This window comes from Macrobrachium rosenbergii, chromosome 51 (genome assembly GCF_040412425.1).
Source record: "Macrobrachium rosenbergii isolate ZJJX-2024 chromosome 51, ASM4041242v1, whole genome shotgun sequence".
NCBI classification, from domain to species: Eukaryota; Metazoa; Arthropoda; class Malacostraca; order Decapoda; family Palaemonidae; genus Macrobrachium; species Macrobrachium rosenbergii.
In genome coordinates this window covers 9,200,876-9,215,875 of record NC_089791.1, presented here as the reverse complement: position 1 = coordinate 9,215,875, position 15,000 = coordinate 9,200,876, and positions in this window count along the sequence as shown.

The window sequence follows — 15,000 nt, the reverse complement described above, 5'->3', positions numbered from 1 at the left end:
ATTTGATTGTGTTATTCTGGCGTTGTACTGTATATAGCGCAATACAGCAGATTCTTTAAACAGAACAAATTCTTTTAAATGTGTGTGGGTGTGACTCTTGACGTGCTCATATTCTCCAACAATAGAGCTCTTAGTAATTAAAAGGCGTTATTAATTTTCCTTTCGACATTTTATTTATTATAGCAGTAGTAGTGATAGTAGAAAATCGTGGAATTGTTAATGATAATTTCAATGGGAATAAACCAAATTTGACTATAGTATACGAATATTTTTTATATAGCAATTTATATTTAGGCTATTTCCGAATGATGCCTGATGAATAAGGATGGACGGCTGCGGGGTTGAGAGAGAGAGAGAGAGAGAGAGAGAGAGAGAGAGAGAGAGAGAGAGAGAGAGAGAGATCCTTCTGTTGATGGGAATGATGCTAATGGGGATGACAGGCGTGTCTTAAATGGGCTGCCTACATCATCAGGGCCATCATATCCGATGGGAGGTAATAAACCTCTTTGGTTACCACGTTCTAGCCTTTATAATTGTGGCTGCAGTGATGGGTTCTGCCCTTTAAAACTCTCCGAAAGATAAAATAGGAGGAATCAGGAGCTCTGAGAGAGAGAGAAGAGAGAGAGAGAGAGCAGGTGCCGTTTAAGTGATGCAAAGACACTGACATTTTATCGCTCGTTACCAATCCTGAACTAGTGTCGTAAATTGTAGATAGATAAGTATATCTTAGTTTAACCAGACCACGGAGCTGGTTAACAGCTCTCCTAGGGCTGGCCCGAAGGATTAGACTTATTTTTACGTGGCTAAGAACCAACTGGTTACCTAGCAACGGGACCTACAGCTTATTGTGGAATCCGAACCACATTATGACGAGAAATGAATTTCTATCACCAGAAATAAATTCCTCTAATTCTTCATTGGCGGCTCGGAGAGTCGAACGCTGGGCCAACAGTGTAACTCCCAACAATTCGCATATCACGAAAATGTGCTTAATCCTTTTTTATAAGCCTCTTGACGGGAAAAAATTAAGTAATGTAAGAGAGATAACTGAATGTTTAAGAATGAAACTAAATAACTCTTTATTAAGAAACTTTTCATCCCTTAGTAAGGGGAGTATAAGAGAGATTTTGAACCATGTTTCCCTTTTTGTAATGAAAAGTGATCATTTGCGTAAAGGGAAGCTTGAAGATAGAATTGAAGAAAATGGGATATCCCCTGAGGAGAGTAAAATACCGTCAGGTCTGTCGTCTAGATAATTGTATCATTGGGAGAGGCATCAGATGTAAGATTTTAACTAGCTATGGAAGAGGTATGCTAGACAAAAACATGCTCGAAAAATGAAACTTGTACACGATGTTCAGAAAGATATTAGAAATGCTCATAAAAAAATACAAAGAAGTTTTGCCTTAATAAATGAATATGTATAATAATGTTTTTTGAGAAAAGAAAATACGTGAAGTAGATGTTGCCAAGTAAGGAAAGGTAATGAAATTTTAAAGGAGATAATAAAAAAGGAAAGATTATAAATTGCCTGTCATAAAGAAAGACATTTTTCAAGTTTAGTTCAATATGAGGAATAATTCCTGAGTTATATATCAGGGTAGGACACAGGCTACTTCAAGTATGATGTGACGAAAGAAAGAAACCGCTAGAAATATACTGAATGCCAGGTATTTAGATGACAATTTCGAAAGTGAAGAAATCAGCAGGAATGAATGCTAGAAAATACATTATATAGTCAGATAATATTAAAAGACATGACGTGGTAAAAACGTGTATCTAATCATTATATCGTGGTAGAAAATGAAAAATGTAAAAAGAGAAAGAAAGATGTTAGAAAGAAAGAAAGAAGCCCGAAGTATGATTTCACGAGAGAGAACATTGGAAGAAATGGAATATTAGAGAGGAATTGTAGCGAACAGAGGGTTCTGCAAATCGTAAGTGAAGATAAGGAATAAAGGCAAAAAATCGCTCAAGTTGGAAGAGGGGAAATGGTGAAACCGAAGGCCCTGAAAAGACAGCGATGAGGGGAAAAGGCAACAGGAGGATGATGATTTATAGAGAGCGTACGGGAGACAGAATGGATATAGGTCACACAAGAAAAATAAAAGAAGAACAAGAGAACGTTGATGTGCAGTGGAAGGGTTGGGCGGATGATGAAGCAGGGGAGAGAGAATGAAATAGAAAAGAAAAGAGAAAGCTGGAAGTAAATAACATTGGGAAGGGTTGGACAGCAGTAAAAACACCGTGATTGATAGGTTGCGAAAAAATCAAGGAGAGAGAGACACACACACACAGAAAGAGGAAGGGTAAAAGGGAGAGCCAGGTACGTAGAGGAGAAAGGCGGCAAATGGTAAACATGGAAGCGGCAAGAAGTCGATTAAGGGATGGAAAATGTTTTTGAGGGAGCGAAGCAATTGTAGGAAGTAAGGAGCTGAGCGAGGCAGAATGAAGCGTTGCAGTTGTATTTTATTAATATTACTACTAAATAATCTATATGCAAACATAAGGTAAGATATACACTGAATATATATACATATAGTGTGTGTATGTGTTTGTGTGTGTGTTTGTGCGCCCGCGTGTACTGTACACAAGATTTAAGGTATATTTATTATGTAGACCTTTGTCTAAATTTTCCATCTTTTTGTATTGAAGAGTCACAAACCTCTGAAGGTTTGATTAAGAGTAAACATAACTGCCTTATATTTTCTTATGATGATTTATTTTCATATTATTTTTGATTGGTAAGTCACTGGAATTCTACTTCGAGCTATGATATTTAAAGCAAACTATAGTGAATATTCTTAGATTATAGAGCCCTGTCTGTTCAGATCTGGTTTGCATTCTTCCTTGGCTGCACTGTTTACGAGAGCAAGAAACGCAGTAGAATATGACAATCACTATCTTATTCCAGAATGACAATGACCAATCTTGCTCCAGTTGGCAGAGTGGAGGGTACAGCGTTCACTCTGCTGGCTTGCTTTTGAAGTCATCTAAAATTTAATTCTGTGTATGCTGGACACTTCCATGAAGCAGTATTGGGCTTAAAGTATCTCCGTGTTTCTGTACCAAGGCCTAGTGTTTTCTTGGTTTCACGGAAATAGAGTTCTCAGGTTACTCTAGTATTGCAAAATCTTATGTCAGCTGAAGGGAGAAAAGTACTCTGAAGTTTCCTGGTGTTTAGTTTTTATATTGTTGAATATAATTATAACTAGAAGAAAAAAGTCTGTAAGATTTACATAAACTATCGTTTTGTTGCAAAAGTATCGTTTTATATATATATAAATATATATATAATATATATATATATATATATATATATATATATATATATTTTATATATATATATATATATATATATATATATATATATATATATATATATATATATATATATTATGTGTAATGTTGTTGCCATCTTGGATTGTGATGTACTTCCTTTTTCGTCAAATATCTGTACTCTGGTTTTCCTTCTGGCCTTGTACTTTGTAGTAGTAACTTGAAGGCCTGAACTTTTCAGTGTTCTTGTTTCTTATTAAGTATTTCAGTTGCTATGAAGATCTGTAAGATATTGTACGATATTATTGTTTTATTATTAGTGATAAATTGTGTTCTTCAGTCTGTTATCATACTGAAAATCAGTGAACTAAAATTTGGTAGTTTTTTATTCTTACGGATCTCATGAATAATAACTGACAACAGCATTTAGAACTGCCGTTTATATCAGCCATGTAAGAGTCGTCGATTTTATTGTTATCTGGGTAGAAAACTTGGGAGGCGACGTTATTGATCTCCATGATGATGAAGCAATTACTCGATTGCTCGAAGAATTTCCTTGTGTGTAACTTGTGAGATGACAAAGTAGGAAATGCTTTCGCATTCGGGAACCCCGTCTTTGTGTGTGTGATGACAAATGTTTGTTCTGTCATGTGAACTGTCTTATTGGAAATGAAGCCGGATGTACGAGAAAATACGAAAAATAGCTTTCGGTATGTAGCCTATGTGGTCACACTTATCCTCCATTTGGAATTTACATATCCTCCTCCTCATTGGCTTAGAAAAATTTTGTTATTCTTCATCGGGAGTGCCTGAGGAAAATACACCAAACGAAAAACACAAATGAATAAATTTTAAAATACTTTCAGTTGTCTTATTACGCCTTCTTGAGAAGTTCGACGCTTTTATGAAAATAGATAGTTTTTCAAGTTCAAAACCCTGATCATAAGAAAGTAACAAAAGGAAAAAGGGGAGGGACAGGATTGGACGCATTCACAAACAAACCTGTTACCTACCTGTGAGAGGAAAGAAAGTTACAGAAGTCAGGAAAAACAAACCAAAACAGAATTCCAAAGCTTGGCAGTTAGGAAAGAGAAACAGTCATGGTAAGGTTTAGGCCAAAGAGGATTCCCGATTTCCACAGCGTAAGAGGGAGAAGAGTGGTCTGACCTGTGTTACTACAACACCTGAGAGGAGGAGGAAGATTTTATTCGTGACCTCAAAGGAATATTGATGATTTCTCTTAGAGCTGGTGGCTCCAGGGTACTGGGGCTCCACACGGTCTGGGAGTGCGTGCCGACGGAATCTAGAACTTTGCCATCCCCATATAAGTATGCTGACTATACCCAGTATCATTTTACATTACCAACCGATAACCTTAGTAACAAACATGTCGTGCTCAATGTATGCTGAGTATTTGTTACAACTTGAGGAAATCGATTGTAAAGCTGTTGTGTATCATTTTGATTTTTAAACAGTGTTGTCGTGAATTTCGTAAACTACGTAACCTGTATGTAGAACAAATAATTCAATTGTTAAATATTCATTGGTCTTTCGCTAATTGAATTTTATATTGTTCATTAAGCAGCAGTGCATTGCACAACAATGGATTTATTGTTATTCACGTGCGAGATTACACATTTTTTCTTTATGATTAGAGAACGGTCAAACTTTCTTCATCACTCGTACTGTTGATAATACATTTTGTCTTTTTGTCTTTCTCATTTTAATGATAGTATCGGTAATACAAAAGTGACACGACATTCTCCTGATCGTATTATTTATAGCATTTTAGGTGCAATCCTAATTTATTATTGAAAACAATTCGTCAGAAGTACAAACATGGGATTTCTATATTATTCACGCATGATTTTTATTTTAAGTACATGGCAGTGTTTATTGTTATCATTGATCATTTTAGTAATGAATTTTTATTGCATTATTGATCTAGCGTTTGTTTATACGTTTACTTCATGTTTATCTTTTATATTTTTTATGACTTCTTTTCGATTGTTAAAAAGGACGTATTTTGTAAGCCCCTAGTCTTAAGTGTTTTGAGCCACAGTTAAAGCCTTTGCATTCCAGATAAACCTTTCCTTATAAAGTTGTCTGTTTAAAGTTAGATCTTTAATTTATTTGATTTTCACCCTTTTTTTTATTTTTTGCTTGTAATTATGTTTTTTCACTCATGTCGTTGATCCCCTGACACGCACCTTCCATAGACCACGCGGGGCGATAGGGTAAGTTCTAAACGTTTGAAGGCCAAAGAAGTAAAGAGAGAATGAAAAAAAAAATAAAAATCTCCCGCAGTGTCCTGCCACCAAAATCTTAATTACAAAAACTTTTAAACCCTCGCTCCCTTGGTTTAGAAAATACCTTTGGGGTGTTTTTGTTAAGATTAACTGACGGGGAAACTTCAATTTCCTGTGGTCGGTGTACCTGTCCTGGCGTCACCAACCACCCAACCCTCCTGGCCTACTCCTCCATTTCCTTGCATCGTCCTTCTCTCTCTCTCTCTCTCTCTCTCTCTCTCTCTCTCTCTCTCTCTCTCTCTCTCTCTCTCTCATCTGAGATGATGATTCTTCTCGTGTCCTCAAGAACTTCCCTCCGCATCCTATCGCCCCTCATCACCCTCCATCAAGTTTCCTTATCCTTGGGAAATATGCGAAACGGATGGGTTTACAGGACCCGTTTGAATTGTTTTGGAGGGAAAAATGAGGTTGTCTCACAAGAAAATAATCTATTAAAGACACCAATGTGTTATTAGAAGTTAAAGGGAATTAAATGCAGCGTCATGATTAATTAATAAGCACAAACATTTTTTGATTATTGTATATTTATCGTTTTGCTTTTTGTATTTGATTTTGTTAATTTTTAAATAGTCTTTTTCTACACACACACATTATATATATATATATATATATATATATATATATATATATATATATATATATATATATATATATATATATATATATATATATATATATATATATATATATATATATATATAAAACTGTATAATACGTTGAACTGTTCTCCATTTTTACTGTCAACTAGAGATTAAATACAGACGTATTCATCTTTCCTGCCGGCTTATTTTTTTCTAATTCTTCTTTATATCACCCTTTTAATTGCGTAAGTTTTGCATTAGACAGTGTCGTTACGAATTGCTTTGAATTTTGGCGATAAAGTTCGGAATGAAAAGTAAAAATTACAAAAAAGTAGATGGAAGACGATTGAAAGTTATGCAGTTTATATTGCTTCGTTTTTTTTTCCAACGGTGCCAACAAGAGTCTTTAGTTGTAAATTGCGTAATCGGGAAGATAACCTCGTACTTAAACTGAAATGTAGGTCATGGTGAATAGATGAAACGTCTGCTGAAATCTATGTTTAGTGCTATTTGATAGGTTGAACATCGGGTGAAATCATTTTTTGTGCTCATTGAAAACGGAGTGGTCGTTATTTATTAAGGCACAGTCTCATGTGAGGGAGCCACTCATCAATTACAATTCCCCTTGGGTGCAAGTAATTCCCAAGGTATAGTGAATTGGATATTAAATGATATTGGGGGCTTAATGCTTGTTAATATAAAAAATTGAATTTCTTATATTCACAAATACTAAGCAACAAATCGTTTAATGTCCAATTCAGTATATATCGGGAAGAACTTTCTCCCAAGAGAATTATAATTGATAAGTGCTTCATCACCTGTGGGATTCAAACCTCCGCCTGGTTTAGAAACAGTATATTTTTGCTTCTGTCACTTATTAACATACGGCGATAAATCTAAATAGAGGTCACAGAAAGGGGGGAAAAAATGAGGGTACTAATCGCTTTCGTGTTACTCAACACATTTTCGAGGTACAGAGGTAAGAATATTAAAAGCGTATCTCATTTAAACATAAAATCACTTGAAGAGAAAACAATTAAAGCAGTTGTTAAATCCTGAAAAAAAGTGAAAGACATGATAAAATGTTAAGACCAGCTCACCAGGTGATCACACAGAAACAAGTTGAATAATCTCTTAAACAACAAGGCATGAAGTTTAAGTAAACCTTGACTTATGTTAAGAAAGTTCCTGTTTTATTACAGTCGATTCATTAACATCTCTTAGTTTCAGTGTAAAATAAACTCAGCCCAAGACCATTGAATTCCTTGATTGAAATAATGTTTCTAGAAATAATGCAAACAACATTCGTCCTGTCTGTTTAATCCTGGTTGGAAATACTTCCCCAGATAGCTACCGTAATTCTTGTTGGGAATTTTTATTATGGCAGCTCTGAGAAACTTCAGAAAAAAACAAAATACTACATTGATATCAAAATTCTTACTAACTACAGATCACTGTATAGTAAGAAGAGAAAATTTTCATGGTTGAAAGGTTCCCTTGTGGTAAACGGCTTTGTTTTTAAGTTGTACTTAATACACATTCAAAAAATACTTACAGGACTTCAGCGTCTTTGAGACGCTAAAACACATTTTAAAATTCTCAGTGAATATATTCAGGAATGCTGTCACGTAAAGTTATTTGGAACAAAGAGAAAAAGTATAAATATATACTGTGGTAGGGTTTCTGTAGAGAATTTAAAGCCATTTGGAGTACGGTGCACTATTCGATTAAATATGGACGGCAACAATGTTTTCCTCTTCTTACGAAAAATCTATGGAAGATATCAGATTGCTGAGTTGTAAAAGAAATGCGATCACATTCTCAGTCCACGTCCATACGCAAAAGATGTCGTCAGCTTATTCAAATTACAGGACATCAGGTTGTAAAGTAAGAGCTAAAAAATTGTGAAAAAAAAAAAAATCGTATATAAACCTCACATGTATATATATATATATATATATATATATATATATATATATATATATATACATATATATATATATATACATATATACATATATATATATATATATATATATATATATATATATATATATATATATATATATATATATTCAGTTCTTCAAATAAATATAATTTCTTCTAAAATGTAGGGCTCTTCGGTTTTTAGCAATTCTTTTTGGAATGAGGTTGCTGATTGCTATCCGTTTATATCATTGATGCGACTACCACAATTGAATAATGTTCAGGTACCTAATTAATTGCTATGTCAGGAGAGACACAATGCAGTTTCCATGAAACAGGTCCAAGCCGCTCTCTGCATCGTGCCATATGAAGCGAGGTTGAAACTACCTAGCCACTGAGCCTCAAAAATGTGTGTGCACGTGCGTTCGTGTGTGTGTGTGTATATATGTGTATATACATTGATATTTCTTCTTGCCTCGTAGGTCACATTTTAAACTCATCTCATAATGGTAGAATTATTCGGTGATGTTAGCAAAAAATCGTATCAAGTCAAATAAAAATATTAATATGATGATTCTGCAAATCAGCAGTCTTCATGAAAATGGACATAGTCACTTCTGTCGGTGAAACTTACCTTCCTTTGTTACGTCTGTTAAATTCGTTAGGAGCAGAAATATTTGTTTGTAAATATTGCCCTCCCCTTGCCGCGACTCAGTACAACTGAGAATGTACGTGAAATGTAATCTCATTTACAGAATAAACAGAAGTTGCAAGCCAGTTTTTCATAAGTAAATATTTTGTAACTGCTAATCCTCCACTGCCTTACCCCACCCTCTCTCTCTCTCTCTCTCTCTCTCTCTCTCTCTCTCTCTCTCTCTCTCTCTCTCTCTCTCTCTCTCTCTCCACATTCCTTTCCCTGTACGAGCTTAGCATTTATAAGAGAAAAAGGAGAATTATTAGTAGTGTGATCAAGTTGGATCCAAGTTCATGCACAACAGTAGACGCTGAAGGAAAAGTTGGAAATGTGACTTAAATCCCAAACGAGAGTCGTATTTGCTGGGTAAAGAACCAAACAGAGCCCAGACCAGCACTTATTCAAGTCGAAGGACAAACGCTTACATTAGGTTTCTATAATTCTGGCTCTCGAATCATCTTCACAGGCGAACTGAGGGGAACAGGACAAAACCTCCTCTTGCCTGAGCCTTTTATTGGGATACACTTCATTGAAGGAATAAATTCTTTTTTTTTTTAACTTCATTTGATCACCTTTCTTTAGACTTGTAGTTGTTCTTTTGTAGCCGGAGAGAGACTTAAACCAAAGCCGAGGTCTGATTGACGAATCGGGACGCGGTCTCTCAGGAGGTGTCGAGGCCCAGGGGATCTCTTACCCACTTCACATCAAATTGAAATTTCCTCTCTGCATCTATTTCACTACCACTCCGGGAAGTAGGAGGAGGAGGAGGAGGAGAGCTGTTCTGCGACAAGTCATCAAAATAATTGGGAGAAGAGGAGAAGGACCTCTCTCATTCACAGACAATTCATCGCGCTTGTGTTTTCTTATTTGAAGCCATTGCGCTTGCAGTCCTTTTTTTCTAGGTGTCCCAGGGCAGGAAGTGGGGTGCAAAGCAAACCAGAAGAAAAGGAAAACCGGCACGAGAAATAACAGATGACGAAACGCTAAGCTTCCCCTTCTTTTGGGCGAAGGCCAATGGGAATTTCTTGATTGGATGATAATGGAAAACGTGTTAACAATAAGGAAACAGAGGCAGTGGGATTCGCTCGGATTTCGCCGACGTACTTTGCATATATTACCAGTCAAGTCGGCGGCAGAATTCAAATCATTTAAATTCAATTACACAGGACGCAAACACGGCAATATGGTGGGATGGTCACAATCACTGGGGTGATAAACCTAGTTAGGCGCCAGATTCTTTTAATGGAGTTTTGTCATCGTAGTTTATTTAATGGACTTGCGTAAAAAGGAAAAGGAGGTGTGGGGCCTGCTGCGTATGGGTGATTATTTAAGAGTTTTGAAAGGATTGATTCATTGCGGCGCTTTACAGTATGTGGGTGAATTTCTGATTTTCAGTAAGATGAAATTTTTGAATGAGAAAATTATCCGTTAGTTCTCTTTTACAAATAGATTCATCCGTTTATATGTTTCCATTAGCTGCTGTGCGAACGTGAATGTTATTCTGCTCTGGTACAAAAATTGGTGGTTTCTTTCATCCTCTTGCAACGAAAAGACTGTTTATATTACATCTCATAAATTCACTATTACCCAAATTTCCACTGGATCAGTAATCGAACTTTCGTACAGAGAAATAAATACTTACAGAAACCGATAATGATAATGCTGGAAAAAACAAAAAACTGTGAGCGGCTGAGAAGTAGAAACGAGATTTCTTGTAAGAAACAAAGTGATGTCGAGCGAAAATGGGAGAAAGGGGAGAGGAATACAAGAGGGCTTTCATATATGAAGAGAGATTGGGGCGTTTGCTCAAGAGCGATCCTTTAGACGAGGAATTGGATTCGGCATTTCATTACCCCAAGATGGGATCAAGGCGTGTTTCGCTGATCTCTCCTAAAGGTTGCTGCCACTTGAATGGACTCTATGGGAGAGTCTAGTAGGTCCCTGTTTGGAACTGAAGGCAAAGGACTGTAGGTCACTCCGATGGCTCTATTTTAGGTCACTTTAAGGCTGGTTGTAGGCGTTTCTTTAGTCATCGATACGTTATGAAAATTTTGCATTGTTAAGTCATTTGTCTGTGATGTGTGAAATACCACGTTTTCCATAATATAGGTTTCTTAGACTTCCTGTCTCACTTTTACCAGGAAATATTATCCAAAGAATACAGGAGGACCATTTACTCATGATAGATAAATGCGTTCAGATGAAGCTTTTTTTTGTTTCAACCTGTTCCTAATTGTAAGGAAAATGGATTAACCTTACCAGTGAGCGTCGAATAATTCCAAAAGAATTACTAGTTCGTGAATACATCTGTCGTCGTAGTGTTCGCTTTTAAAAATTTCCTTTATGCAATAATTTCTTTCTTTTGGGTAGATAAAATATAAAGTTTGTTGAATTAGATCTCTTGAAACCATAGTTTGCTTTAAGACAGAAATTCTGACTGCGTTGTTTTGTGTTTTTTTTAAATTTGCAGCACATTTCTTGATCCTGATGAGTAGTTGAAATTTTTGTTCCAGGTGATCGGTTCCTATCAGCGAGTGATTAATCTCTCGTAAAAAGTATGAGTTTCGTAAAATATTGGCTAATTGGTATTTGTTTCCAAAGTAAGATAGCTGTTTCTCAAAACAGAGATACGGTGATGATTATCGCTTAGCATATGAGTTCATACGGAATTCAAAATAAGGCCTGGTATTTTATTTCGTAATTATATGTTTGAAGTGTTGTCTTTCATTTATTATAATCATCTGTATTGTTGGCTTAGAATTTTATGCCTGGGATTACTGATCACTCGATGGAGTTGATGGACAAAACAAAATGCGGGAAATGTTTTTGTTTGATCGAGAAAGAGGAATAAAGTAAACGTAAAAGACAGCGAGACGGCGTATGACGTCGCCACTAATCGAAAACCGAGAGAGAGACCACAGCTCGACATCTGCTTCACGCTCTTTTGAGACCCGTTTTCATTATCACGTGATGAAAGCCACGCTTCTGATCCCTTGGGAGGGAGGGAGGGAAGGAAAGGGGAGACTTGTTGAATTGCGTATGCATGTGTTGTAAGGTGTCCCTTGCGTGTGTGTACATTCGTTTTTTCCCCCTTTTTTCTTAATCTCATCGTCATCCTTATAGAGGCTGATGTTTGTCTTTGGTATTAGATTCTAATTATCTTGTGATCTTTTTTTTTCTATTTATGATTTGTGGGACATAAATTTTACGTAATTGCCGAAGAAAATTTTTAGTCTGAATATTAATATCTGTTACAGTTATTTTTAAACCTGTATCCTTGAGTTCATTAGAAAAGATTAAACTTTTCTGTTTTTCACAGGTCGACTTTTGCTTTTGTATTTTCCCCAAGCATCTTCGTACATTATTATCAGTTGTGTCCAAAAAATCTGAGCTCCTATATCGTCTTAAATTTCTAATCAGTATCGTTTTTATTCTTGTTAATGGTATTATGTCCTTTTGTTTGTTTCTTTTATGTCAATGCATTGTCTTCTCTTATATTTAGAAATTTTCTCATTACAAAAAACTTACAGTTCATGTGTTTGTTCAGGGTATTCTTTGATTTTTATATACATTACAACGGAAAACTTCAGTTAGAGTTTTTTTTTGGTCTCTTATGCAATAATCACTGAGAATAACTTTGATTCACAATAATTACGAAAACTCTCTCTCTCTCTCTCTCTCTCTCTCTCTCTCTCTCTCTCTCTCTCTCTCTCTCTCTCTCTCTCGCTCTATTTTTGTAGATTTGTAGTTTTCACCATGGATAAAAGTTAAGTATACCTTAGTTTTACCAGACCACTGAGCTGATTAACAGCTCTCCTGGGGCTAGCCTGAAGGATTAGACTTATTTTACGTGGCTAGGAACCAATTGGTTACTCAGCAACAGGACCTACAGCTTATTGTGGAATCCGAACCACATTATAGCGGGAAATGAATTTCTATCATCAGAAATAAATTCCGAGGTTATATGAGTAAGACTCGGTCATACTAGGAAAGCAACAGTAATTTTTAAAGAGTTTTTTTCGTATGGGTGCACTAGTATTACCTGTTTTTGATACACACACACACATGGTAAGAAACGTTTGTTTTCATAGGTTATATACTGTCAGCCCTGGTTTACCCATACCAGGAAGAATGTACTGTAGGTAATATACTGTACTACGTGTTGTAGGTCATGAATAGAAACAAACTAATTCTCATTGCAAAAGCAGTTTTTTGTTGTTGGAGAATACGTTTTAACGGAATGTTATAAAAATGTTGTTTTCAGCCAATAATGAAGTTGATCTTGATATTATTGCTATGTTCAGTTTTTGAGAATAGTATGATTTGTTACAACTATCCAGGTTGAAATTTATACCAAACTCATCGTTCTTGCATGAAAACTAACTTTACACAACCAGATCAAATTTTATAAAGAATAAATTTTTTTGCTAAATGAGTACGAATAGTATTATAAATGAATTAAACTCTATCACTTCATTTTGGTATTGTTTCAGAAGAAAGTTTAAATTTTTCTTTTTTTACATTTGCTACATAACCTTTTTGAACACACCAAGACAAAGCACAACTATTCAGTTTACAGTGAAACCAGCCAGTTACCTAACATGAAAACTAATTTCGCACAGATAGATCAGAGAAAAATGTTGCGAAACCCAGAGTGTATGGGCACTAAAAACACACATGGTATATTTGTAGCCTTTCTTGGTGTAGTTAATATTGACTTAGTCCCTCTTTTTAAAAGAGGCAGATGATACTTTACTCTTTATGTACCTCCAAGACTGAATTTCCTTTCAATAATCTTTGAGAACTTGGAAACTGAACACCTCATACTTTCAAAGGTTAAACAACAAGCAGAAAATAACATATCCTAGACCTAGAGGTACGGTGGCAGGGGTTGGCTAATTGGGCTTATAGGGTCTGTGCGACCTCTCGAAGCCTTTGTAATTCTTGTGTGAATAGCCATCTCAGATCTATGTGGGACTTGCCATTGCGTGTATGTATTGATAAATACAAATATCATGCACACAAATGTCATGTATAGGAGTGAAGGAAAGTATTTCAGTTTGATTACTGTCTCTTTTCTGATTTCCTGCTTGCATTAATTGCCTTTTGTTGTAAGGTCATCCACTTCTGATTATCTCGAGAATAAAACGCAATATGAAGCCATATTTTTATTTTTTTCAGTTTGCGAACGTTACCCTCTCCCACCAATGGTTTCTTTGTAATTGTAAAATGACGGTACGTAACGTCCCTAAGTCAGGACTTGCTGTCTTAACCTCTCTTATATTACCGTATATTTTCTATTATTTTATGGGTACACTGGTTCTTTATACATAACTCTGGTCATTGGTCTGGGAGCTCCTTTATCGCGTTGCCACCACGTACTCTTCCAGTCACTCCATGTGGGTTTCTTCATGTTAAATAATTATGGTTTTCAGTTTACAGTTTTTTTTTTAAATCTAGTGTTAAAAACATCACTTTGCCAGCTTTACCATTTTTCATCTTTGCTTAAAAGAAACTGCTTTTAGTTATTATTATTAGGGTGTGTATTCATGAAACATATAGTCTGCTGTGCCACAAAAACAAGAAATACAGTTATTCTGTATTAAAATTCATATGCGAAGTTTCCTGACGCGGTAGAATTTAAGTTCACAAAGACGTTATTGATAAACTTTTTCGATACCGTCGCTGCCGAATTCTAAAAACTGTTCCTCCTTCAGAAAAGTTTTTAATGTTTATTAACGAAAGTAAAGGTGTATTTTTGTTCTTTGTTATATTTTGAATGTTTTGATCTTAGTATATTTTTTTCTATTCAAAATTTAATTTGTCAGTCATTTAAATATGATTAAGCGTTAGAACGAGAATTTTTAGTAAATTTACTCTATTATATCTGTTCTTACTTGGTTCTCTTGTGCTTTTAAGATCATTTTGCATATGATCCCTGTTCGTTCAAATTACCACTGATTTTATGTATTCAACAATGAATTAAAATAAAGTAAAACATTTTCTTTTAGTGCCGTTTTACATGGAAACAGAAAACTCAGTAAAGAGGGAAAATAACTAAATTAATTAGCACAACGAATGACATCCTCCAACTCTTAGCGAGACGTTATTGCAGAGCTGGATTTTACAGACGTCATGCTTAAAACACTGATGTCACTTGGTTATAAAATTTGAGAGCTCGATATAGTTTGTAAACGATTGAGTGTTCTCT